The sequence below is a fragment of the Eubalaena glacialis genome, chromosome 9 (genome assembly GCF_028564815.1).
Source record: "Eubalaena glacialis isolate mEubGla1 chromosome 9, mEubGla1.1.hap2.+ XY, whole genome shotgun sequence".
In the NCBI taxonomy this organism is placed as follows: Eukaryota; Metazoa; Chordata; class Mammalia; order Artiodactyla; family Balaenidae; genus Eubalaena; species Eubalaena glacialis.
The window spans coordinates 84,339,337-84,363,349 of NC_083724.1; the positions used below are offsets into that span (position 1 = coordinate 84,339,337).

General features: G+C 39.8%; 1 protein-coding gene across 3 annotated transcripts in view; it reads left to right on the forward strand.

The window, feature by feature from the left end:
• RMI1 (RecQ mediated genome instability 1) overlaps window positions 1–24,013 on the forward strand; it is a 389,280-nt gene that overhangs the window by 236,130 nt on the left and 129,137 nt on the right. The window lies entirely within an intron of this gene.

The following is a 24,013-nucleotide window of genomic DNA, read 5'->3' on the forward strand; positions in this document are numbered from 1 at the left end:
AGTCTGGAGTTGACAGGCCAGGTTCTTCCTGGTTCTGCAAATTAAAAACCGTTCATCCTTGGGAAGACCAACTCACCCCTCCGTGCTCAACCAACAGTTACAAGGCTTTACCAGGGTTACCGCATGTCTGTTACCGCACATGACAGCACCAGTCTGTGGTAGGTACTAGTTTTATCCTCATTTTATAGATTTACTGAGGTTCAGAGACATTGAGTAACTTGTCCAAGGTCGATCAGACAAACCTCAGTAACACGAGTCCCCACAGTGAACCCCTCAGCCTTATGCCTGTGAAATGAAGTAAAAACACCTACTTTAGTGTATGCAAAGCAGATGTAAGATCAAGTGAGATGCTAATGCAAATGAAAGCTTTTTAATTTTTATTTATTTATTTATTTTGGCCGTGACGTGCGGCATGCGGGATCCTAGCTCCCTGACCGGGGACCGAACCCGTGCCTCCTGCATTGGGAGCGTGGAGTCTCAACCACTGGACCACCAGGGAAGTCTCCTGGAAGCTTTTTTAAATGAGAAAGATCCAGTTGTTGGCTGGCATTTTAAAAAATGATCATTATTACTATTATTATGCATGATGTTGAGATTGTTGCTAATGGCAAGCAAAAATTGTCTGTTTCCTCAATGGAAGGGAAGAGTGACTTCTTGGAGAGGAATACCTAGATCGATTAAAAACTTATTTGCAGTTGCTATTAATGATGTTCTGTAATGCTCTCATTTTCCTGTTTGCTGCACAGTTTCAAATGAAGTTGATCCTAATTAGAGATTCTGTTTGTGGGAAATGAATTTGTTTGTGAATTCCATATATAAGTGAAAAGGTGGCTTTGGGCCGCTGGAGGATAACAACTAGACTGGTGTGATAAAGTTTTGAGATGTTTGCCTGTAGCTGCCTAGGGGAGTTGGACAGTTAATTAAACCGGGGAAAATAGAAGTTCCATCATCCTCTCTGAGGGATCAAGAGGAATTCATTTTGTGTTCTGTTTCTGTGGGACTTGGGTTACTTGCAATGACCGCAGATATACTCTCATATCTCTACTTTACCAATTTAAGTGCAGTATTTGCATCATGAAAACAAGTAATGCTCAGGGTAAAAACCACCAAACAAAAAACAACGTATCCTTCTATTCTCAAATCCAATGTTGGGTAATAGGAAAGCATACCTTAACAAAACCTAGCCAGGAAGTATAAAGGTACCACATTGGATGTGAAGTATGTAACCATCTGGTTCAGGTAGCACATGTTCACTACTCATTTCCCACACTGTCTCACAAATCATTCCTTCAACAGGATAGAGCCAGAAAGAAACCCAGGTTGGAGAGCAAGATCCTGCTTGAAATGCTGTAGAATCAATGGAGCAGGCATGAGGCTCCATCAGGAAGCATCTCACTAGAAATTTTGAAAACGTGTCTCTGTGACTTTGGGGGTGTCTTCCCTGCTGCCCCTAGCAAAAGAATGTTGTGTTGGAAACCATTTTAGTTTCCTTTATGGGATACAAACTGCTGACATTCGCCACTTTGTATTCACAGTTGGGACACATGACCCATAAGTTAAATATTTACATTTTTTGTCCTTGTGTTTTTCTTTAGTAAATGACTGCTTTACTTGGTTGTATTTTATTCATTATCTACTTATATTACGCAATTCAGAGATATGTAGGGACTAGAGATGGAAAAATCACATACTGAGTTCCTCCTCCAGTGCACAGAGACACGCAGACAGACAGACACACAAAAATTTTAACAGATTTGAAATAATCTATAAAATTTAAGTTAAAATAACTTCAAGGGTGTTTTAAGGAGAAAATATCATAACAAGAAAGGTTGGGGTACATGGAAGGGAGGACATATCAGTCCTGCCCATTTCTCATAGGTGATGGTGATGCTGGTGGTAGACAACTTGGATATGGGTAGAGTTTGGTTTTTTAAACCACCTTCTTATCCTCCCACCTGTTATCTCCCTAAGTCCTACCTAGAGAGTGTTTGTGAGGGATGGGAAAGAGAGCATTCAATCTAGCATACTACATAAATGAGTAGACAGGGCAATTTCAAATTACCTACACTTGGATTCTCCTGGCCTGTATTGAAGAACATCATGAAACAATTGTTTCTACCGTAAGGAAGTTGTGGCAGTTGTTGTTATTATATTACATGATGGATGCCCTCTTTATGGAGACTCTTAGGATGAATTAATTTGTTCTTAGTATCAGAAACAGTTGTGTTTCTCCTGAGCAATTAAAAAAATAAACGTTATGACACTGAGATGTGTCCTTTAAAAGACTTATTGTCACACTGACCATTAGAAAGTGTGAAGCTAAAGTTGCAACTTATTCACAGCAAATATATAAGACTATATGGTATTTATTTTTGTGCTAAGTTTATTTCTGGCTTTATTGTATGTTTTTATCTTTTTTCCCCTCATTTATGTTAGTAGTAAGGATTAGGTTTGGCTGTGTGGAATGAAAAACCCCAAACACCAGTGACTTAAACAAGAAAGAAGCTTCAGTTTTCTCAGGAAAAAGTTTGGGTAGGTTGTCCAAGTTTGGAATGGCAGCTCCACCATCATCAGGAGCCCAGACTTCTAATGTGTTGCTCTGTCATTCTCAACACACAGCTTCCAACTCATGGTCCAAGATGGCTACTCTCCCCATTATGTCTGTGGCCAGTCAGCAGGAAGGGACACAACCAATCCTCCCTTTTGAGGATACTTCCTAGAAGTTTCATAAACAACTTCCATGTACATCCCATTGACCAGACCTTAGTCATATGGGTACACCTAGCTATAAGGACAGCTGGGAAATGTGGGTAGCCATGTGTTTTAGCTAAAAATGAGGACTATTAATACTGCAAAGGAAAGGGAGATGGGCTATTAGGAAACAAGTAGAAGGCTGTGCTAATTTACGTTATTTTATGAATCTTTGTGAATTACTTTAAATTCTATCCATACTGGGACAGGGGTAGTTATAAGTAATGAAGGAATAAATAAGTTTACATTCCTTGGAAGGAGGATGGATCTTGTTATTGCTTCTGTTTAACATGAGTCACAATCTCAGAACTGGTCTTCGATGCCGTGGAGTTCTTCAACAGTTTCTGTAATCCCAATTTGGGATGCTCAGATCACTAAGGGTTGGCAAAGGTAGGACTGGGGAACTTGAGCTATTGTTTTTAATCTCTGAAAGCCTAATGAGCTATATACATTTCACCTGAGCTGAGGGGGATTATATACGTCTTTGATTAAAAGGGGGAAAATCATTATTCAATATAGTTATCCCTTGGTATCCGCGGAGATTGGTTCCAGGACCCCCAGCGGATACCCACATCTGCAGATACGCAAGTCCCTTGTAGAAGGTGACTAGTACTGTCGCCAGCGTATCCGTGGGTTCCGGGTCCGCGGATTCAACAGGCTGCGACTGGCATTGGTTGAATCCGTGGATGCGGAATCCCAGGATACGGAGGGCTGACTGTACATGCAATTTGTTTTGGTAGACAAATATCTTTCAAAGAGTGCGGCTCTTAGGGAGCCATGGTGATGTAAGAACATGACAAAAAGGAACCAGAATGGTGAAATGTTTTGGTGCTGCTTACCGGAATTGTTTTTGTCATGAGACTTTAAAGTTATATAGGTACACTAGGGCAGTATTTTTAAAACTTCAGTGTGCCTAGGACCTTAGGGACGTCGTTAAAACTGCTGGTACCTGGGCCCCTACCCCAGAGATTCTGACTTGTTACCTTGGGGACAGCATTTTGACAAATATTGGACTAAAGGATGTTAATTGCCCAAGGTTAAACATTTCTAAATGGAGTTAATTAAACATTCCTTTGAAAAAGAACATGAACAAGTCACTAAAAAACCCACAGAATTTGCTTTGAATACTTTATTTTCCAGGTTTCTGAAGGGTCCAGCGTTTCTCCTCCCACAAAATGTCGTTTGTGTCCCACAAAAGACAATCTCTTTTGTGAAGCTTGACCCTCAGACCAATTGAGCACAATTGAATTCCTGCCTAAAAGTTAATGATTTGATGAGGGCTTTTAGCACTCTCTTGCAGCTCTGGACACCTGACATGCCGGGCACCAATGGGCATGGAGAAAGCATCCTTAGGTTCTTCCTCACCATGGCAACCAGTGCACACTGATCTATGTCTGTCAGTTTCCAGGCTGGCGACTCTACAGGGTCACCTGTGCCATAGCAACAGGAGAAAGCTGCAGCTGACTTTGGCGTTTCAAATGCTCTGGATATACAGCATTTCAATCCCAGGTCCCAGCTTCTTCCTCTTTGTAGTTTCCTGGTGAGAAACTGTTTGACTCTGGGACTTGGGGGACTGAGAGCAACAGGGTGGGAGGGGGGATTCTGGGATGTGAGTGATATTGGTTGCTGATGTGGAGCTGTCAAAATTGGACAGCTGTCAAATTGGAGCTGTCAGCTGAACCGGCAGGAAATAAAACGTATGAATTATAGGGGAAGGGAGGGAATCACATACATAACAACAGCTTGTAATTTAGGCCAGGAAGTGAATTACAAGTTCTTCACTCTATGTAAAATATCAAGACAAAAGGAAAATCAATCATCCTTGTCTTTGAGTGTTTGGCGGGGGGCGGTTACAGTAAAATTAGGATGGGAGGAGAGAGGGATGGTAGCCTTGAATTTTTCCAAACATTTTACTATAAATTTTTTTTTCAAACATACAGCAAACTTGAAATGATTTTGCACTACTTAGATTCTACTATTAACATTTTTTTTTTTAATTTTATTTATTTATTTATTTATTTATGGCTATGTTGGGTCTTCGTTTCTGTGCGAGGGCTTTCTCTAGCGGCAAGTGGGGGCCACTCTTCATCGTGGTGCGCGGGCCTCTCATTATCGCGGCCTCTCATGTTGCGGAGCACAGGCTCCAGACGCGCAGGCTCAGTAATTGTGGCTCACCGGCCTAGCTGCTCCGCAGCATGTGGGATCTTCCCAAACCAGGGCTCGACCCCGTGTCCCCTGCATTGGCAGGCAGATTCTCAACCACTGCGCCACCAGGGAAGCCCTACTGTTAACATTTTATTTTACCTAGTTTAATCACATATTATTCACACATATCCCTCTATTCTCCATCAATACATCCTACTTAAATTTTTTAAAAATATTCTGATTATTATGTCCTTTCTTTCCTTCCAATTCTGGTGTTTATTACCCTCCTTTTTTTTGTCCTCATTGACCGAAAGCCATAATCTTTAATGGTTATGACAAAGAACATGATGATGATAAAACAAAAATAGCCACCATGGGATTGAACATATGCTAAATGACAAACACAGTGCTAGCCACTTTTCTTATCTTACTATCTCATTTGTCAGAATAGAAGGAGGTATAGTTATCTCTCTTCTAATGATAAGGAAACAGATTCTCAGAGATGAGTGGCTAAACTAGAATTCGAACCTGGTCTTACCTGCCATTTTTGCCTTGGCAGTCCAGTTTCAGGAGAATAACAGTCCTAGAGATTCCCTTTCAAACTGGGTTAGTGAGAAATTCACTAAAATTACTATCAAGATGATTGCTAATGTCACTTTTTGCATGTAGAGAAGTCTTTAGTTCAGAGTATAATGAAAAGGCTAATCTGGGAACCAGGATTATCTGTGAACCCTCTGGGTATCTGCATTTCTTTGCACAGGAGTGAGGTAGGCAATATTTTCCTTCTCTTCATCATCATTGCTGAAATTTATTGAATTCCTCTATGGGCCAAACACCCCACATTCATTTGATTCTCTAATCTAATTCTTTGGAGTAGATATTATAACCTCCATTTTAGAGATGGTAGGGGAAGGAAAGGATCCTTTCTTCTACCCTCTTGGGTTCTGTGCCTGGGGGCCATGAATTAAACACATAAAAGACAGGTTAACAGAAGAAGAAATTTACTTTGCATATATATGGGGGCTTCAAAAGGAAGAAGAAGAAACCCAAAGAAGTGGTTAGAGCCGGGGCATGTATACCATCTTAACAAAGAGTGATAAATTGTGAAGTTACTAGACAAAGGAAGTGGAGTAAATTGTAAGAAGTAAATTAGCAATAAATTGTGCTTCCCAGGGCAGTTAACTGTGGGAAGGTAAATATATAGGGGAAACTAGTGGAAGAGAAGAATTATGGATTTATTATGCAAACTCAAGTTGGTGTTTTCTCCATTGATAAGAGTTGTCTCCAGTGATTAAGAGTTGTCATCATCTTCCTGGTGTAGGAGGAGACACTTTTACAAATGGAAATTTGTGCCTTGCTTTTAGACAGAAAAGGGGAGGGCAGAGAGCTAATTGCTTTCAGCTCAAAACAATCCTTACACAAAAGTGGCATCTTTTAGGGTAGCATACCTTGATCCCCTTCAAAATCAAACAATTGATCCTTACTGGAGATAGATCAAGGGAATAGAACGGAGTCTATATAAACCCCAATACGTGGAATGTTATTATGTGTTAAAAGTGATATCTTAAATAAATGGCGAAAATAGAAACTACCAGTATTCAGTAAATGAAGTTGAGACAACCATCTAGCAAAAGTGAAGTTAGAGCCATATATCACACCACTTACCAGGACAAAATTCAAATGGATCAAAGATTTAAATATGCAAAGTGAAACCATAAAAATTTTACAAGGAAATTACTTTTTTTTTTTTTTGACCACACAGCGTGGCTTGTGGGATCTTAGTTCTCCAACCAGGGATTGAACCCAGGCCCTCAGCAGTGAAAGCACTGAGTCCTAACCACTGGACTACCAGGGAATTCCCAGGAAATTATTTTTTGACTTTGAAATGAAGATGGATTTTTTTATGACACAAAACCTAGAAGCCATAATTAAAGAAATCAATACATTTAAACATGGAGGGGAAAAATGTATGCATGGCAAAAAAACACCATAAAAAAGTAAAAATACAAATGACAATATGGGGAAAATATTTACAGTTCTTATTGCAGATAAAGGCTTATTCTCCCTCATAGATAAATAGCACCTACAAATGTCTGAGGAAGAGACAACTTACCCAATAGAGAAACTAATGAAGGGTAGGAATAAAGTATTCACAGAAGAAATGCAAATGGCTCCTAAACATACAGAAAGATTCTCAGCTTCATTAAGCAAGAGAAATATACATTAAAAAACACTGAGATACCATTTTCTTTGCATTTTGCAAAAATTAATAAGTTTACTAAAGCACTGCACTGTGATTGGCTGGTGAGAATATCTATCAGTCAAATCTTTATGGAAGGTAATTTGTCAATGTCTTTGAAAATTACAAATGTACATGACCTAAGTTTCAGCAATTCCACTTCTAGAAATTTCTCCTACAAGTATACTCACACATAAGTGAAGCGACATACGTGGAGGCTATTTACTGCAGCATTTTGGGGGTGCAAAATGTAGGATATAACATAAATAGAAAACCAGTAAATAAATCATACTAGATCCATATGATATGTACAAACGAATGAAGTTTTTATATAGTGATTTAGAAGGAGTCCTAGGATATATCATTAAGTGACAAAGAGCTAGGTACAGAACAGGTGTATAGTATGCGGCTATTTGTGAACCATCGGTAGGTACAGGGAGTTGACTCTACTCCGTCTCCCTGCAAAAGAGAACCCATGGCTGCTCTCCTGGGCAACCTGAGGAGATAAGACACACAATTCCGGATCCTGCTTTTGCTGGAAATTTCTGGCCCTCCCCTAACTGGGTGAACAGACCCAGGCCCAAGGACCGATGCAGTGCTCTCCCATCCCCTACCGTCAGCTTGCCCTATATCCAGCGGAACTGGCAGGAACCATACTTTTTGATTCTCCATGGACTAGGACTTTTTTCTTGCTGGACTGGGTCTAAGTGGGGTTGGGAGTTGGCATTCAAACTTACTTTTGTTTTATCCGTACCCAGTTAATCTGTGTTGGCAGTACAAAAGCCCACTCAAGACATAGAGAAATCACTTTCAGTTTCAAGTATGGAACTAGAAAATTCATCAGATGAAGATAACCTGGTGTGTCATTTGCCCAGGGTTTTTACAAAGCTGATGTCACTGTTTAGTGTATAAAATCCCACACAAGCCCAAGCTTGCTGTCATGTTTCATTTACCTTCTTGATTGCCAGCAGAATCTAGCAGGTGGACAGGCTTTATACTGTAAATATGTTGTCCATTCAAAGTTAGATCATTTGGCTTTGCCCTGAGACTTAGCATAAGATAAGAAACGTTATGTTGGGAGATAAAATCTCTATGTGTCTCTAGCATTTTTGTATGTCTTACAAGGAACTAATCATGAATTTGTGCAAAGTTTTGACTGCAAGAATATGTATTGTCGTTGTGTTGATAATCATGAAAAATGGGAAACATCTGTAATAGCCAACCATAAGAGATTAGGTAAATTCTGGTACAGTGATACAGTGGGATGCACAGCAGCCATTTACAAATGATGATGTAGGAGAATAGTTAACAACATGCAAAAGTGTTCATGATATATTAAGAGGGAAAAGCTGGCCTCAAAGTAAATCACAATAGTGATCTCATTTTGAAAGTCTTAAGCAAACACACACATTGAATGACTATATACCACAGATTATTAGCACTTGTTATATTTTGTGATGGGATATGGATAATGTTTTTATTTTCTTCTTCAGATTTTGAATATTTTTCTACAAAAATAAGGCTGATTACTTTTGCAATAAAGCATCTTATAAAAGGTATTATGAGAAGGGGTAGAGACAAAAACACCTCTGAGCACCTCTCCCTATACAGTTGTAGCAGGCCAACATAGGGAGCCACCTCTGGAGCCCCAAATCTCTGCCTTATCCTCTCAGGAACCCCCAGGCTCTGGCCAGCTGCTGGGGAAATTCTCTGGATCTCTGACCTGTTCCTCGCTATTGATGTCTGGACAGTGTCTGTCCTATCTGACCAGAGGCACTTGTAAGAAACTGTAACCTGAATAAAATTCTCCCCAAACATTTTCCTGGTATTAATGGGAAGAGGGAGGAGAGAGTATTTAAGAAATTAATTTTATTTTCAGGTCATCTAGAAGACCACCCTCCTGCCAATTTTAGATGGAATTTTGATTGAATTTTTTTTGAATACTTCTGTAACTTTTGAGAAAGAAAACTTTCTTCAGTGTCCAGCTGCAGCCTCCTGTGAGCACCTGACCCTTGTTTGAGAACGCTGGAGTCTGTTGCTATGGAAACAGTACTGAAGTCAGACTGCAACAGGAGGACCTCTCGTGAGTCCCCAAGAACATACCGTTTCCTTCTGTTTGGTTCTTTTTGGTTTAAGTGTACACAGAAACCCTTACTTTCTGGATAACCTGTTTTACATGGCCAGACATTGATGAATGGATGGTCAAAGAGAGCAAATAATTCTCAACTGTTTGAGATGTCCATCTCAGAAAGGGCATGTTGAATTTTGATGGGTGAATTCTAATGAGAATTTGAGTCTTTGTTTTGCACAAGTGCTTTTAAGAACTGGCCAATCTTTCCCACAAATGGGATTAAGTTTATCATGGCTCCTAAGTAACAAAATTTTTAGTTGATGGATGCTTCTGTACCTTGCAAGCTATTGGAGCCAAAATCTGTCATGGTATGATCAAAGCTCACCTCAAATATGTGTTGGGCTTTCCTACAATACTTGCAAACTACAAAATGTTTTTTACATTTCTTGTCTATTTTTAACTCATGTTCTTGTACTACAAATGTTAAGGTAATTTACTTTTACTGGAGACTTAGAAAAGCCCCGTGAGTTTTCTCAGAATGCAGTACAGTGAAAGTGCCATCATGCGGTATGTAGGAGAAGGCTAATCAACATTCTATTCAACCAAGAGTGACCTCATGGTGCTCTAGTCTCTCAGTTATTCCCCACTGAGACTCAGTCATCACTGGTCTTCCAGTTTGTGGCCTGAAGCCCACCATCTTGAAAATCCCTGTGAAGAACAACATATAGTAAAAAGATTCAGCAAGATTATGAGGGAGAGGAAGGGTGATAAGGAGCAAACCCCCATGTGGTAAACGATGCCTTCTCCACATTCCAATTTATATTTCTGAAGCTTAAGATATTCCGAAACTCCTAAAGAGTGTGTGGCAAATAGAAATCTCTCTCAAAAGCAAATATTCCACAAAAACTAAAGACAACCTAAATGTCAATCAAGAGTAGAAGTGATATATAAATGGTGGTGTAGTCATACAATGGAATAATACTCGGCAATAAAAACAGAATGACCTACTGGATAAAACTTAAATTCATTATGCTGAATGAGAAAAGCAAGAGACAAAAAAGCATGTGCTGTCTGAATCCATTTACATGACGTTCTAGCTGAATCGTTTATTTGAACTAATCTCTAGGGGAAAGAAAATCAATCAGGCTTGCCTGGGAGTATGGGAGCGTGGGGGTGAGATTGACTGGGGAGGGGTACCAGGGAGCTTTCTGAAATGATGGAAGTGTGCTCCATCTTGATTGGGGCGATGGTCACATGGATGTATGTATTTGTCAAAACTCATCAAAATGTACACTTAAAATCGTACATTTACTGTATATAAATGATACCTCAATGAAGAAAAAGTGTCTTTTATAGCCTTTCTCTGTGAGACATTTTTCTAAGTGCTTTACATGATTTAACTTACTTAATTCTCACAAAAATATGAGGGAAGAGATGTGTTTGTTTGCACTTTACAGATGGGGAAACTGAGGCACAGAGCAGTTACATAAATATCTAAGGTAATGGAGCTAGTGGCTGGGGCCAGGATTTGAACACTGACAGTTCAGGTACAGAGATGGACGCTTAGCTGCTGAATCATATTCCATACCTGCCAGCAGTGGCAACCAGCTTGTGGTTTCCTGTTTCCTATAAGAGCTTTTCCAAATATGATAGCAGAACAATTGCTCATATAAGCAGAAAGAATCTGGTTACTTAAGTACACCTATTTATGTTGGGTATTGAGATGCTTTTAATGATTCCATTTAGCTTCAAGGTAGATAACACTACTGAATTGCCAACTGGCCTTGCAGAGATTATCAGGAAGACCAGTTGCTTGAACTTCATTTGCTAATCATTGTTCAGGACAGTTAATGCTGTAAGACAAGCAAAATCGTGTGCATGATGTTGCCAAGAAATAGAAGGTGAAAGTAATTCTGGCATTGGGCTTGAAAGAAGATTCATTCACTCCAGTTTGATAGTTATAATTACTGTATAGTTTATTATATACTGAGAAAAATTAACAGTGATACCAGTGTTCACTGTGGCTAACTATGGGGAATGAGATTGAGGTGGGAGGAAGATTTCCAATTTCTCCATTATACACACTGGCATATCATTTGCAATTTTTATTCTGAGTATGCATTTTTGGGTGATATTTTTAAAAAGTTTTTAACAATGATCCAGTTAACTATTCTTGCTTATGTGAAGGTTAGTCATTTTGCAATATTCATTCATTCATTCATTGAATAAACATTTACTGAATGTCTACTAGATGTCAGGCACTAGTACTGGAGATACATAGGAATTAGTAGTCTGTCTAGTGGGTCAGACAGACATATGGGTTAACAATTATGAAATGAGGTAGGTACTCTGCAGTTGAAGGAACTCAGATTAGACCAGGGAATATTGCCCTAATTCTCCTTTTAGCTATAGTAATCTATAGATTTGGTGGATTTACATGACTTAAAGTGGGTTGGGGGGAGAGTGGAAGGAGATGAGGCATTTCTGAGTGACTTAGGATTCTACAGTCCTCTTATTTTTTTTTTAATTTTATTTTTTTAAACATCTTTATTGAAGTATAATTGCTTTACAATGGTGTTAGTTTCTGCTTTATAACAAAGTGAATCAGTTATACATATACATATGTTCCCATATCTCTTCCCTCTTGCGTCTCCCTCCCTCCCACCCTCCCTATCCCACCCCTCTAGGTGGTCACAAAGCACCGAGCTGATCTCCCTGTGCTATGCGGCTGCTTCCCACTAGCTATCTATTTTACATTTGGTAGTGTATATATGTCCATGACACTCTCTCACCCTGTCACATCTCACCCCTCCCCCTCCCCATATCCTCAAGTCCATTCTCTAGTAGGTCTGTGTCTTTATTCCCGTCTTGCCACTAGGTTCTTCATGACCTTTTTTTTTTTTTTTCCCTTAGATTCCATATATATGTGTTAGCATACTGTATTTCTTTTTCTCTTTCTGACTTACTTCACTCTGTATGACAGACTCTAACTCCATCCACCTCATTACAAATACCTCCATTTCATTTCTTTTTATGGCTGAGTAATATTCCATTGTATATATGTGCCACATCTTCTTTATCCATTCATCCGATGATGGACACCTAGGTTGCTTCCATGTCCTGGCTATTGTAAACAGAGCTGCAATGAATATTTTGGTACATGACTCTTTCTGAATTATGGTTTTCTCAGGGTATATGCCCAGTAGTGGGATTGCTGGGTCATATGGTAGTTCTATTTTTAGTTTTTTAAGGAACCTCCATACTGTTCTCCATAGTGGCTGTATCAATTTACATTCCCACCAACAGTGCAAGAGTGTTCCCTTTTCTCCACACCCTCTCCAGCATTTATTGTTTCTAGATTTTTTGATGATGGCCATTCTGACCGGTGTGAGATGATACCTCATTGTAGTTTTGATTTGCATTTCTCTAATGATTAATGATGTTGAGCATTCTTTCATGTGTCTGTTGGCAATCTGTATATCTTCTTTGGAGAAATGTCTATTTAGGTCTTCTGCCCATTTTTGGATTGGGTTGTTTGTTTTTTTGTTATTGAGCTGCATGAGCTGCTTGTAAATCTTGGAGATTAATCCTTTGTCAGTTGCTTCATTTGCAAATATTTTCTCCCATTCTGAGGGTTGTCTTTTGGTCTTGTTTATGGTTTCCTTTGCTGTGCAAAAGCTTTTAAGTTTCATTAGGTCCTATTTGTTTATTTGTGTTTTTATTTCCATTTCTCTAGGACCTGGGTCAAAAAGGATCTTGCTGTGATTTATGTCATAGAGTGTTCTGCCTATGTTTTCCTCTAAGAGTTTGATAGTGTCTGGCCTTACACTTAGGTCTTTAATCCATTTTGAGTTTATTTTTGTGTATGGTGTCAGGGAGTGTTCTAATTTCATACTTTTACATGTACCTGTCCAGTTTTCCCAGCACCACTTATTGAAGAGGCTGTCTTTTCTCCACTGTATATGCTTGCCTCCTTTATCAAAGATAAGGTGACCATATGTGCGTGGGTTTATCTCTGGGCTTTCTATTCTGTTCCATTGATCTATATTTCTGTTTTTGTGCCAGTACCAAACTGTCTTGATTACTGTAGCTTTGTAATATAGTCTGAAGTCAGGGAGCCTGATTCCTCCAGCTCCATTTTTCGTTCTCAAGATTGCTTTGGCTATTCGGGGTCTTTTGTGTTTCCATACAAATTGTGAAATTTTTTGTTCTAGTTCTGTGAAAAATGCCAGTGGTAGTTTGATAGGGATTGCATTGAATCTGTAGATTGCTTTGGGTAGCAGAGTCATTTTCACAATGTTGATTCTTCCTATCCAAGAACATGGTATATCTCTCCATCTATTTGTATCATCTTTAATTTCTTTCATCAGTGTCCTATAATTTTCTGCATAGAGGTCTTTTGTCTCCTTAGGTAGGTTTATTCCTAGATATTTTATTCTTTTTGTTGCAATGGTAAACGGGAGTGTTTTCTTAATTTCACTTTCAGATTTTTCATCATTACTATACAGGAATGCAAGAGATTTCTGTGCATTAATTTTGTATCCTGCTACTTTACCAAATTCATTGATTAGCTCTAGTAGTTTTCTGGTAGCATCTTTTGGATTCTCTATGTATAGTATCATGTCATCTGCAAAGAGTGACAGCTTTACTTCTTCTTTTCCGATTTGGATTCCTTTTATTTCTTTTTCTTCTCTGATTGCTGTGGCTAACACTTCCAAAACTATGTTGAATAATAGTGGTGAGAGTGGGCAACCTTGTCTTGTTCCTGATCTTAGTGGAAATGGTTTCAGTTTTTCACCATTGAGGACAATGTTGGCTGTGGGTTTGTCATATATGGCCTTTATTATGTTGAGGAAAGTTCCCTCTATGCCTACTTTCTGCAGGGCTTTTATCATAAATGGGTGTTGAATTTTGTCGAAAGCTTTCTCTGCATCTATTGAGATGATCATATGGTTTTTCTCCTTCAATTTGTTAATATGATGTATCACGTTGATTGATTTGCGTATATTGAAGAATCCTTGCATTCCTGGAATAAACCCCACTTGATCATGGTGTATGATCCTTTTAATGTGCTGTTGGATTCTGTTTGCTAGTATTTTGTTGAGGATTTTTGCATCTATGTTCATCAGTGATATTGGCCTGTAGTTTTCTTTCTTTGTGACATCTTTGTCTGGTTTTGGTATCAGGGTGATGGTGGCCTCATAGAATGAGTTGGGGAGTGTTCCTCCCTCTGCAATATTTTGGAAGAGTTTGAGAAGGATAGGTGTTAGCTCTTCTCTAAATGTTTGATAGAATTCGCCTGTGAAGCCATCTGGTCCTGGGCTTTTGTGTGTTGGAAGATTTTTAATCACAGTTTCAATTTCAGTGCTTGTGATTGGTCTGTTCATATTTTCTATTTCTTCCTGGTTCAGTCTCGGCAGGTTGTGCATTTCTAAGAATCTGTCCATTTCTTCCAGGTTGTCCATTTTATTGGCATAGTGTTGCTTGTAGTAATCTCTCACGATCGTTTGTATTTCTGCAGTGTCAGTGGTTACTTCTCCTTTTTCATTTCTGATTCTATTGATTTGAGTCTTCTCCCTTTTTCTCTTGATGAGTCTGGCTAATGGTTTATCAATTTTGTTTATCTTCTCAAAGAACCAGCTTTTAGTTTCATTGATTTTTGCTATTGTTTCCTTCATTTCTTTTTCATTTATTTCTGATCTGATCTTTATGATTTCTTTCCTTCTGCTAGCCTTGGGGTTTTTTTGTTCTTCTTTCTCTAATTGCTTTAGGTGCAAGGTTAGGTTGTTTATTCGAGATGTTTCCTGTTTCTTGATGTAGGCTTGTATTGCTATAAACTTCCCTCTTAGAACTGCTTTTGCTGCATCCCATAGGTTTTGGGTCGTCGTGTCTCCATTGTCATTTGTTTCTAGGTATTTTTTGATTTCCCCTTTGATTTCTTCAGTGATCACTTCGTTATTAAGTAGTGTATTGTGTAGCCTCCATGTGTTTGTATTTTTTACAGATCTTTTCCTGTAATTGATATCTAGTCTCATAACGTTGTGGTCAGAAAAGATACTTGATACGATTTCAGTTTTTTAAAATTTACCAAGGCTTGATTTGTGACCCAAGATACGATCTATCCTGGAGAATGTTCCATGAGCACTTGAGAAAAATGTGTATTCTGTTGTTTTTGGGTGGAATGTCCTATAAATATCAATTAAGTCCATCTTGTTTAATGTATCATTTAAAGCTTGTGTTTCCTTATTTATTTTCATTTTGGATGATCTGTCCATTGGTGAAAGTGGGGTGTTAAAGTCCCCTACTATGATTGTGTTACTGTCGATTTCCCCTTTTATGGCTGTTAGTATTTGCCTTATGTATTGAGGTGCTCCTATGTTGGGTGCATAAATATTTACAATTGTTATACCTTCCTCTTGGATCGATCCCTTGATCATTATATAGTGTCCGTCTTTGTCTCTTGTAATTGTCTTTATTTTAAAGTCTATTTTGTCTGATATGAGAATTGCTACTCCAGCTTTCTTTTGATTTCCATTTGCATGGAATATCTTTTTCCATCCCCTCACTTTCAGTCTGTATGTGTCTCTAGGTCTGAAGTGGGTCTCTTGTAGACAGCGTATATATGGGTCTTGTTTTTGTATGCATTCAGCCAGTCTGTGTCTTTTGGTGGGAGCATTTAATCCATTTACATTTAAGGTAATTATCGATATGTATGTTCCTATTCCCATTTTCTTAAATGTTTTGGGTTTGTTATTGTAGGTGTTTTCCTTCTCTTGTGTTTCTTGCCTAGAGAAGTTCCTTTAGCATTTGTTGTAAAGCTGGTTTGGTGGTGCTGAACTCTCTCAGCTTTTGCTTGTCTGTAAAGGTTTTAATTTCTCCATCAAATCTGAATGAGATCCTTGCTGGGTAGAGTAACCTTGGTTGTAGGTTTTGCTCCTTCATCACTTTATGTATATCCTGCCACTCCCTTCTGGCTTGCAGAGTTTTTGCTGAAAGATCAGCTGTTAACCTTATGGGGATGCCCTTGTGTGTTATTTGTTGTTTTTCCCTTGCTGCTTTTAATATGTTTTCTTTATATTTGATTTTGAATAGTTTGATTAATATGTGTCTTGGTGTGTTTCTCCTTGGATTTATCCTGTATGGGACTCTCTGTGCTTCCAGGACTTGATTAACTATTTCCTTTCCCATATTAGGGAAGTTTTCAACTATAATCTCTTCAAATATTTTCTCAGTCCCTTTCTTTTTCCCTTCTTCTTCTGGGACCCCTATAATTCGAATGTTGGTGTGTTTAATGTTGTCCCAGAGGTCTCTGAGACTGTCCTCAGTTCTTTTCATTCTTTTTTCTTTATTCTGGTCTGCAGTAGTTATTTCCACTATTTTATCTTCCAGGTCACTTATCCGTTCTTCTGCCTCAGTTATTCTGCTATTGATCCCGTCTAGAGTATTTTTAATTTCATTTATTGTGTTTTTCATCGTTGCTTGGTTCCTCTTTAGTTCTTCTAGGTCCTTGTTAAATGTTTCTTGCATTTTGTCTATTCTATTTCCAAGATTTTGGATCATCTTTACTATCATTATTCTGAAATATTTTTCAGGTAGACTACCTATTTCCTCTTCATTTGTTAGGTCTGGTGTGTTTTGACCCTGCTCCTTCACCTGCTGTGTGTTTTTTTGTCTTCTCATTTTGCTTATCTTACTGTGTTTGGGGTCTCCTTTTCACAGGCTGCAGGTTCGTAGTTCCCGTTGTTTTTGGTATCTGTCCCCAGTGGCTAAGGTTGGTTCCGTGGGTTGTGTAGGCTTCCTGGTGGAGGGAACTAGTGCCTGTGTTCTGGTGGATGAGGTTGGATCTTGTCTTTCTGGTGGGCACGTCCACGTCTGGTGGTGTACTTTGGGGTGTCTGTGGCCTTATTATGATTTTAGGCAGCCTCTCTGTTAATGGATGGGGCTGTGTTCCTGTCTTGCTAGTTGTTTGGCATAGGGTGTCCAGCACTGTAGCTTGCTGGTCGTTGAGTGAAGCTGGGTCTTGATGTTGAGATGGAGATCTCTGAAAGATTTTCGCTGCTTGGTATTACGTGGAGCTGGGAGGTCTCTTGTGGACCAGTGTCCTGAAGTTGGCTCTCCCACCTCAGAGGCACAGCCCTGATGCCTGGCTGGAGCACTAAGAGCCTTTCATCCACACGGCTCAGAATAAAAGGGAGAAAAAATAGAAAGAAAGAAAGAAAGAGGATAAAATAAAATAAAATAAAGCTATTATAGTAAAAAATAAGAAAAAAATTATTAAGAATAAATTTATTAAGAAAAGAATTTTTTTAATTTTTCAAAATAGATTTATTTATTTTTTATAATAAAAAATAAGAAAAAAATTATTAAGAAAAAAATTTATTAAGAAAAAAATTTTTTAATTTTTTAAAATAAAAAATATGAAAAAACTTATTAAAAAAATTTTTTTTTAAAAATAGAAAATAAGGAAAAAATTATTAAGAAAACATTTATTTGGGAATAAAAATTTTTTTTAAGTAAAAAACAAAAACAAAAACAAAACAGACGGACCTAACCCTAGGACTAACGGTGAGAGCAAAGCTATACAGACAAAATCTCACCCAGAAGCATACACATATACACTCACAAAAAAAGGAAAAGGGGAAAAATTAATATATCCTGCTCCCAAAGTCCACCTCCTAAATTTGGGATGATTCGTTGTCTATTCAGGTATTCAACAGATGCAGGCACATCAAGTTGTTTGTGGAGCTTTAATCCGCTGCTTCTGAGGCTGCTGGGAGAGATTTCCCTTTCTCTTCTTTGTTCGTACAGCTCCCGGGGTTCAGCTTTGGATTTGGACCCGCCCCTGCATGTAGGTCGCCTGAGGGCGTCTGTTCCCCGCCCAGACAGAACGGGGTTAAAGGAGCAGCTGATTCGGGGGCTCTGGCTCAGTCAGGCGAGGGGGAGGGAGCGGTACGGAGGAGGCGGGGCGAGCCTGCGGCGGCAGAAGCTGGCGTGACGTTGCAGCAGCCTGAGGCGTGCCGTGCGCTCTCCCAGGGAAGTTGTCCCCGGACCACGGGAGCCTGGCCATGGCGGGCTGCACTGGCTCCCGGGAGGGGTGGTGTGGAGAGTGACCTGTGCTCGCACACAGGCTTTTTGGTGGCGGCAGCAGCAGCCTTAGCGTCTCATGCCCGTCTCTGGGGTCCGCGCTGATAACCGCGGCTCGCGCCTGTCTCTGGGGTCCGAGCTGATAGCTGCGGCTCGCACCCGTCTCTGGGGGTCTGCGCTGATAGCCGCGGCTCGCGCCCGCCTCTGGGGTCCGCGCTGATAGCCGCGGCTCACGCCCGTCTCTGGAGTTTGTTTAAGCGGCGCTCTGAATCCCCTCTCCTTGCGCGCCATGAAACAAAGAGGCAAGAAAAAGTCTCTTGCTTCTTCGGCAGCTGCAGACTTTTTCTCGGGCTCCCTCCGGTTAGCTGTGGTGGGCTAGCCCCTTCAGGCTGTGTTCACGCAGCCAACCCCAGTCCTCTCCCTGCGATCCGACCGAAGCCCGAGCCTCAGCTCCCAGCCCCCGCCCGCCCTGGCGGGTGAGCAGACAAGCCTCTCGGGCTGGTGAGTGCTGGTCGGCACCGATCCTCTGTGCGGGAATCTCTCCGCTTTGCCCTCCGCACCCCTGTTGCTGTGGGATCCGCGCTGATAGCCGCGGCTCGCGCCCGTCTCTGGAGCTCGTTTAGGCGGCGCTCTGAATCCCCCCTCCTTGCGCGCCGCAAAACAACGAGGCAAGAAAAAGTCTCTTGCCTCTTCGGCAGCTGCAGTCTTTTTCCCGGACTCCCTCCCGGCTAGCACCGAAGCCCGAGCCTCAGCTCCCAGCCTCCGCCCCGGCGGCTGAGCAGACAAGCCTCTCGGGCTGGTGAGTGCTGCTCCGCGCCGATCCTCTGTGCGGGAATCTCTCCGCTTTGCCCTCCGCACCCCTGTGGCTGCGCTCTCCTCCGTGGCTCTGAAGCTTCCCCCCTCTGCCACCCGCAGTCTCTGCCCCCGAAGAGGCTTCCTAGTGTGTGGAAACCTTTCCTCCTTCACAGCTCCCTCCCACTGGTGCAGGTCCCGTCCCTATTCTTTTGTCTCTGTTATTTCTTTTTTCTTTTGCCCTACCCAAGTACGTGGGGATTTTCTTGCCTTTTGGGAGGTCTGACGTCTTATGCCAGCGTTCAGCGGGTGTTCTGTAGGAGCAGTTCCACGTGTAGATGTATTTCTACTGTATCTGTGGGAAGGAAGGTGATCTCCGCGTCTTACTCTTCCGCCATCTTGCCCAGACCCCTACAGTCCTCTTATTTTATGAGTGTTACTGGAAGCATGCCCAGTACATGGAAGATACGGGTCTGATTCTTCATGTAAACATGACTTGTAAGACATCAGTTTTTTTCCTAATCTTGGTTTCTCATACTAAAGTGATTGGGGAATTCCTTGGCGATCCAGTGGTAAGGACTCCAGAAGCAGCCAAAAAAAAGAAAAAAAGAAAAAAGAAAGAAAGAAAGTAAGAAAAAATAAAGTGGTTGGTCTTCAGTCGCCAGAGGACTAAATTTCAAGATTGTCATTTGAGTGCTTTTCTCTATTCCATGGCTATAGGCTGTACCCCTTGTATCAGTCACTGTCTTCCTATTTTGCAAAAGGCATAGTGAGTAGAGGAACTGGCTTGGTGCAGATCCATCATTTACTTTCTAAAGTCTCTTGAAATAGAAATGCCATGTAGTCTACTAAAGACCAGAGTAGAAAGAACTCCCTCTACATCCAGGGGCAATCACATTGCCTTTGTAATAAAAAGGAAAATACACTCATCATCATAAGCTTGTGATCCAGAAAAAGAATGGACAAGTGTGTACACTTTTCTTCCTGCTTCAGCTTAAAACAAAGTTGCTTTTATTAAGTAACAGGTTGTAAAAAGGTAGCTTTTCTTAGGACCATGTGGTTCATTAGCCCCATATGGTGCACATGTACCAAGGATTTCTTTAATCCTGTGCTCCTGCCTCTTTAAAATGTGAATGATCGCCTCCGCTTCCCCTGCTCCAGTACATTCAGAGTAGTTTAATCCTTCCTGGCACACTGTGTCCTTCAATACCTTCTTTATAATCATGCCCGATTTTGGAATTGTTCTGTAATTGGAAGTCAGCCTCACTGGGCAGGTGCACATCTTAAGCTCTTCACGATGGCCTACCAGCCTAACTAAACCACAGAAACATGAAAGCAATTAGGTGGGAGCATGTTCAAAATGATGCATGTTAGTAATCTGTGTAGTTACAGAGACCTTCTCACTCAGACCTAATTGCTTGGATGTTCTATTTTACCAGTAGAAAGAAAAATCAAAGAAAAATTTCCATATTCCATGACTCCAACTATTTTTGGCTGAGACCCTAAGTCTTCTGTAAGGTCAGAGAATTTGTTTATAACTATAGCTTCTGGATTGGAGAGAGAAATGCCATTTCTGACCCCCTCCCCTTTTGCAAACCAATGGAAAATAACAAGGAGGATAAAAAGCCGGAAAGCAAACTTCCATCTTTATTGAAATTAGGAAACATTCATAACTGGACTCATAACTGTATTTAAAAAAGGGCTTTCAAGGGACTTCCCTGGTGGCACAGTGGTTAAGAATCCGCCTGCCAATGCAGGGGACACGGGTTCGAGCCCTGGTCCGGGAAGATCCCACATGCCGTGGAACAACTAAGCCCGTGTGCCACAACTACTGAGCCTGTGCTCTGGAACCCGTGAGCCACAACTACTGAGCCCACGTGCTGCAACTACTGAAGCCCACATGTCTAGAGCCTGTGCTCCGCAACGAGAAGCCACCGCAACGAAGAGTAGCCCCCGCTCGCCACAACTAGAGAAAGCCCGCGCGCAGCAACGAAGACCCAACGCAGCCTAAATAAATAAATAAATAAATTTAAAAAAAAAAAAAAAAAAAAAAAAGGGCTTTCAAAAAATGGTTCTGAAGAACCTAGGGGCAGGACAGGAATAAAGATGCAGATGTAGAGAATGGACTTGAGGACACGGGGAGGGGGAAGGGTAAGCTGGGATGAAGTGAGAGAGTGGCATGGACTAATATATACTACCAAATGTAAAATAGATAGCTAGTGGGAAGCAGCTGCATAGCACAGGGAGATCAGTTTGGTGCTTTGTGACCACCTAGAGGGGTGGGATAGGGAGGGTGGGAGGGAGACGCAAGAGGGAGGGGATATGGGGATATATGTATATGTATAGCTGATTCACTTTGTTATAAAGCAGAAATTAACACACCATTGTACAGCAATTATACTGCAATAAAGATGTTTAAAAAATAAAATAAAATAAAAAAGGACTTTCAGATTAGTGAAAACTGTGTCAGTGTGAAAGATAGACTCAGAAAGACGGCTAGGGACTTCAGATTTCATAGACAGACAAGACATCACAGAATTCTTCAAAGTAGATTTCACAGCCTTGGCTTGAAACAAGGTCAGGGTGCACAGACTGATAGCAACATGCTGTCAGCACTAAGTGACCTCAGGTGACAACCGAGGAAACACACAGGAAACACACAGACACTCCATCTTTGACATCTTAGAAGACTATGGCTGGGTGAAGGATAAACTGTGAGGAACAAAGAGCCCTCCAACTTCTACGTCTGCCAAAGAAGAGTGAAGACATCACCGTCCACCAAAACCCTCCATCGACTGGCTTCACTGGGAAAAGGGAAACTTCCAGCCAGCCCAGAGCCACTCACAATGTTCACAGGGGATTGATAAGGTTTCTGGAGGCAACGAGCCTCAAGTGCTCACCAGCTGATTTGCCTGATCCTACCCTTACTATCCTTTCCCATAATATGGCTCAGGAATAGTATCTCCCTCCCTCAAACATTAAAAAAGAAACAACATTAAAATAGAAATCAGCATGCAACTTATCTGAACATATAGTATTTAAAAGGAAATATCACACATACTCACAGAAGTAGATGAATAAAACACATCAGAAAATTTATATTGCAAAGCAGATGAAAATTAAGACAACATATTTCTCTAAGAAGCAGTCTGGCAACATATATTAATACCAAATATATACACACACTTCAATTCATGTAGGAAATCATCCTGTAAAATTTCATTGTCCATTATGTTAATCATGAATATTTGAAATATGGAGCTATTTCATATATGGAACTGAGGAACTAAAATTTTAAAACTGATACTAATTTCAGTTATTGGAAAACTTTTAGGTATTATCTGGAACAACCTGGGTATGCAAATTTATTTTTCAATTGTAAATTTTATGAGATCTAATTACAGATTGCCTTGCCAATGAAAATTTAGTTTCTCAAGATAAGCTCTAAGTATAAAATATACACTAGATTTTTTAAAGATTTAATACAATAAAAAGAATATAAAATATCTCATTGAAAAAATGTATTACTAATATATAATAATAATAATAATATATTGTTAAAGTTAATTTTACCAGTTTCTTTTTACTTTTTCAATGTGGTTACTAAAAAATGTCAAATTATATGCAACTTGCATTATATTTTGATCAGATAACACTGCTATAGGAAATGAAAGCACTGGTACATAAACTGACAAGCACAGTTCAAAGTAGCCAAACAAACAAAAACAAAACAAAACAAAAAAACCAAACCAAACCAAACCAAAAAACACCAAACAAAAACAAAAACAAAAAACTGAAAACAAAGTGAATGCTTGTCCATAGAGTAGTGACTAGTATACATATATATAATATGTCATGGACTATAATGAAGCCTTTGAAAAGAATAGTTAAAGTTTGCCAGTGGACTAGAATATCTACAAAGTATTGTTATAGAAGAAAAGTAAACCACATAAAAATGTGAGTAATACCAGTATTGTAAAACTACCATTCCAATCCTCAGTAGATGGATATGTTTATAAAATATGACCAGAACATAAAAAAGGTACAGAAAATGATGCATCGGGTTATTTAACTTGGGTTACCTGGATGTGATGGGGCAGGGGAGAGGAAGAAGGAAACAAGTAGAAAGAAAATAAAACCTCTAACTCCCTCCCTCCCCCAGAGTGTATATTATCTCTTTTATGTAAAATCACACACACTCCAAGTGAAAAGAAGATGAAGGTGATATGTAAATAGATTCATTCTACTTGTGTAGAAACAACAAATCTGCCACATTTTTATATGTTTAGAGAAAGATGCATGTACTAGACCATTAACAATAATCTCAGGGTGTGGTACTGGAAAGAGAGCTGGGGTGAACAGGGTGGAGAGAAAATTGTGTGTGTGTGTGTGTAAAATTGCCACTTTTATTAGAAGTGAATATTAATTTTTGAATTTGAAAAGGAAGAAATTTAATTAACTCTCAGGAATAAAATAGAATAGAAAAGTGCAAACAGTTACAAAGAGAAAAAAGAGTGAGAAAGAAAAATAATAGCCATAGCAAACAAAGGAGAACCAGCATATGAATAATTGGCATCCCTGACACACTATTCCATAGGCTTTTATGAAGGCTGACACCAGAACATAGAGAACAGAGGGAAAAGACACGTAAATATATTTTTTCTAAAATAAAGTCTAAATACTGAAAGGGCACAGTAAGTTCCAAGAAAAATATGATACAAATGATCAATAATTAGAAATATCCTAGTATATTGTACTTTGGAGATAAAGAGTCCTTTGGGCATTTAGGTCCCTACTTCATCATCACCACCATCACCACACACACACACACACAAACACAAGTCAACTATTTACACACGGATTAAAAAAAATTACTCTTGTGCCTGAACAAAAATGAAAACACAAATAAATTACTCAAGGTATTCCAAAAC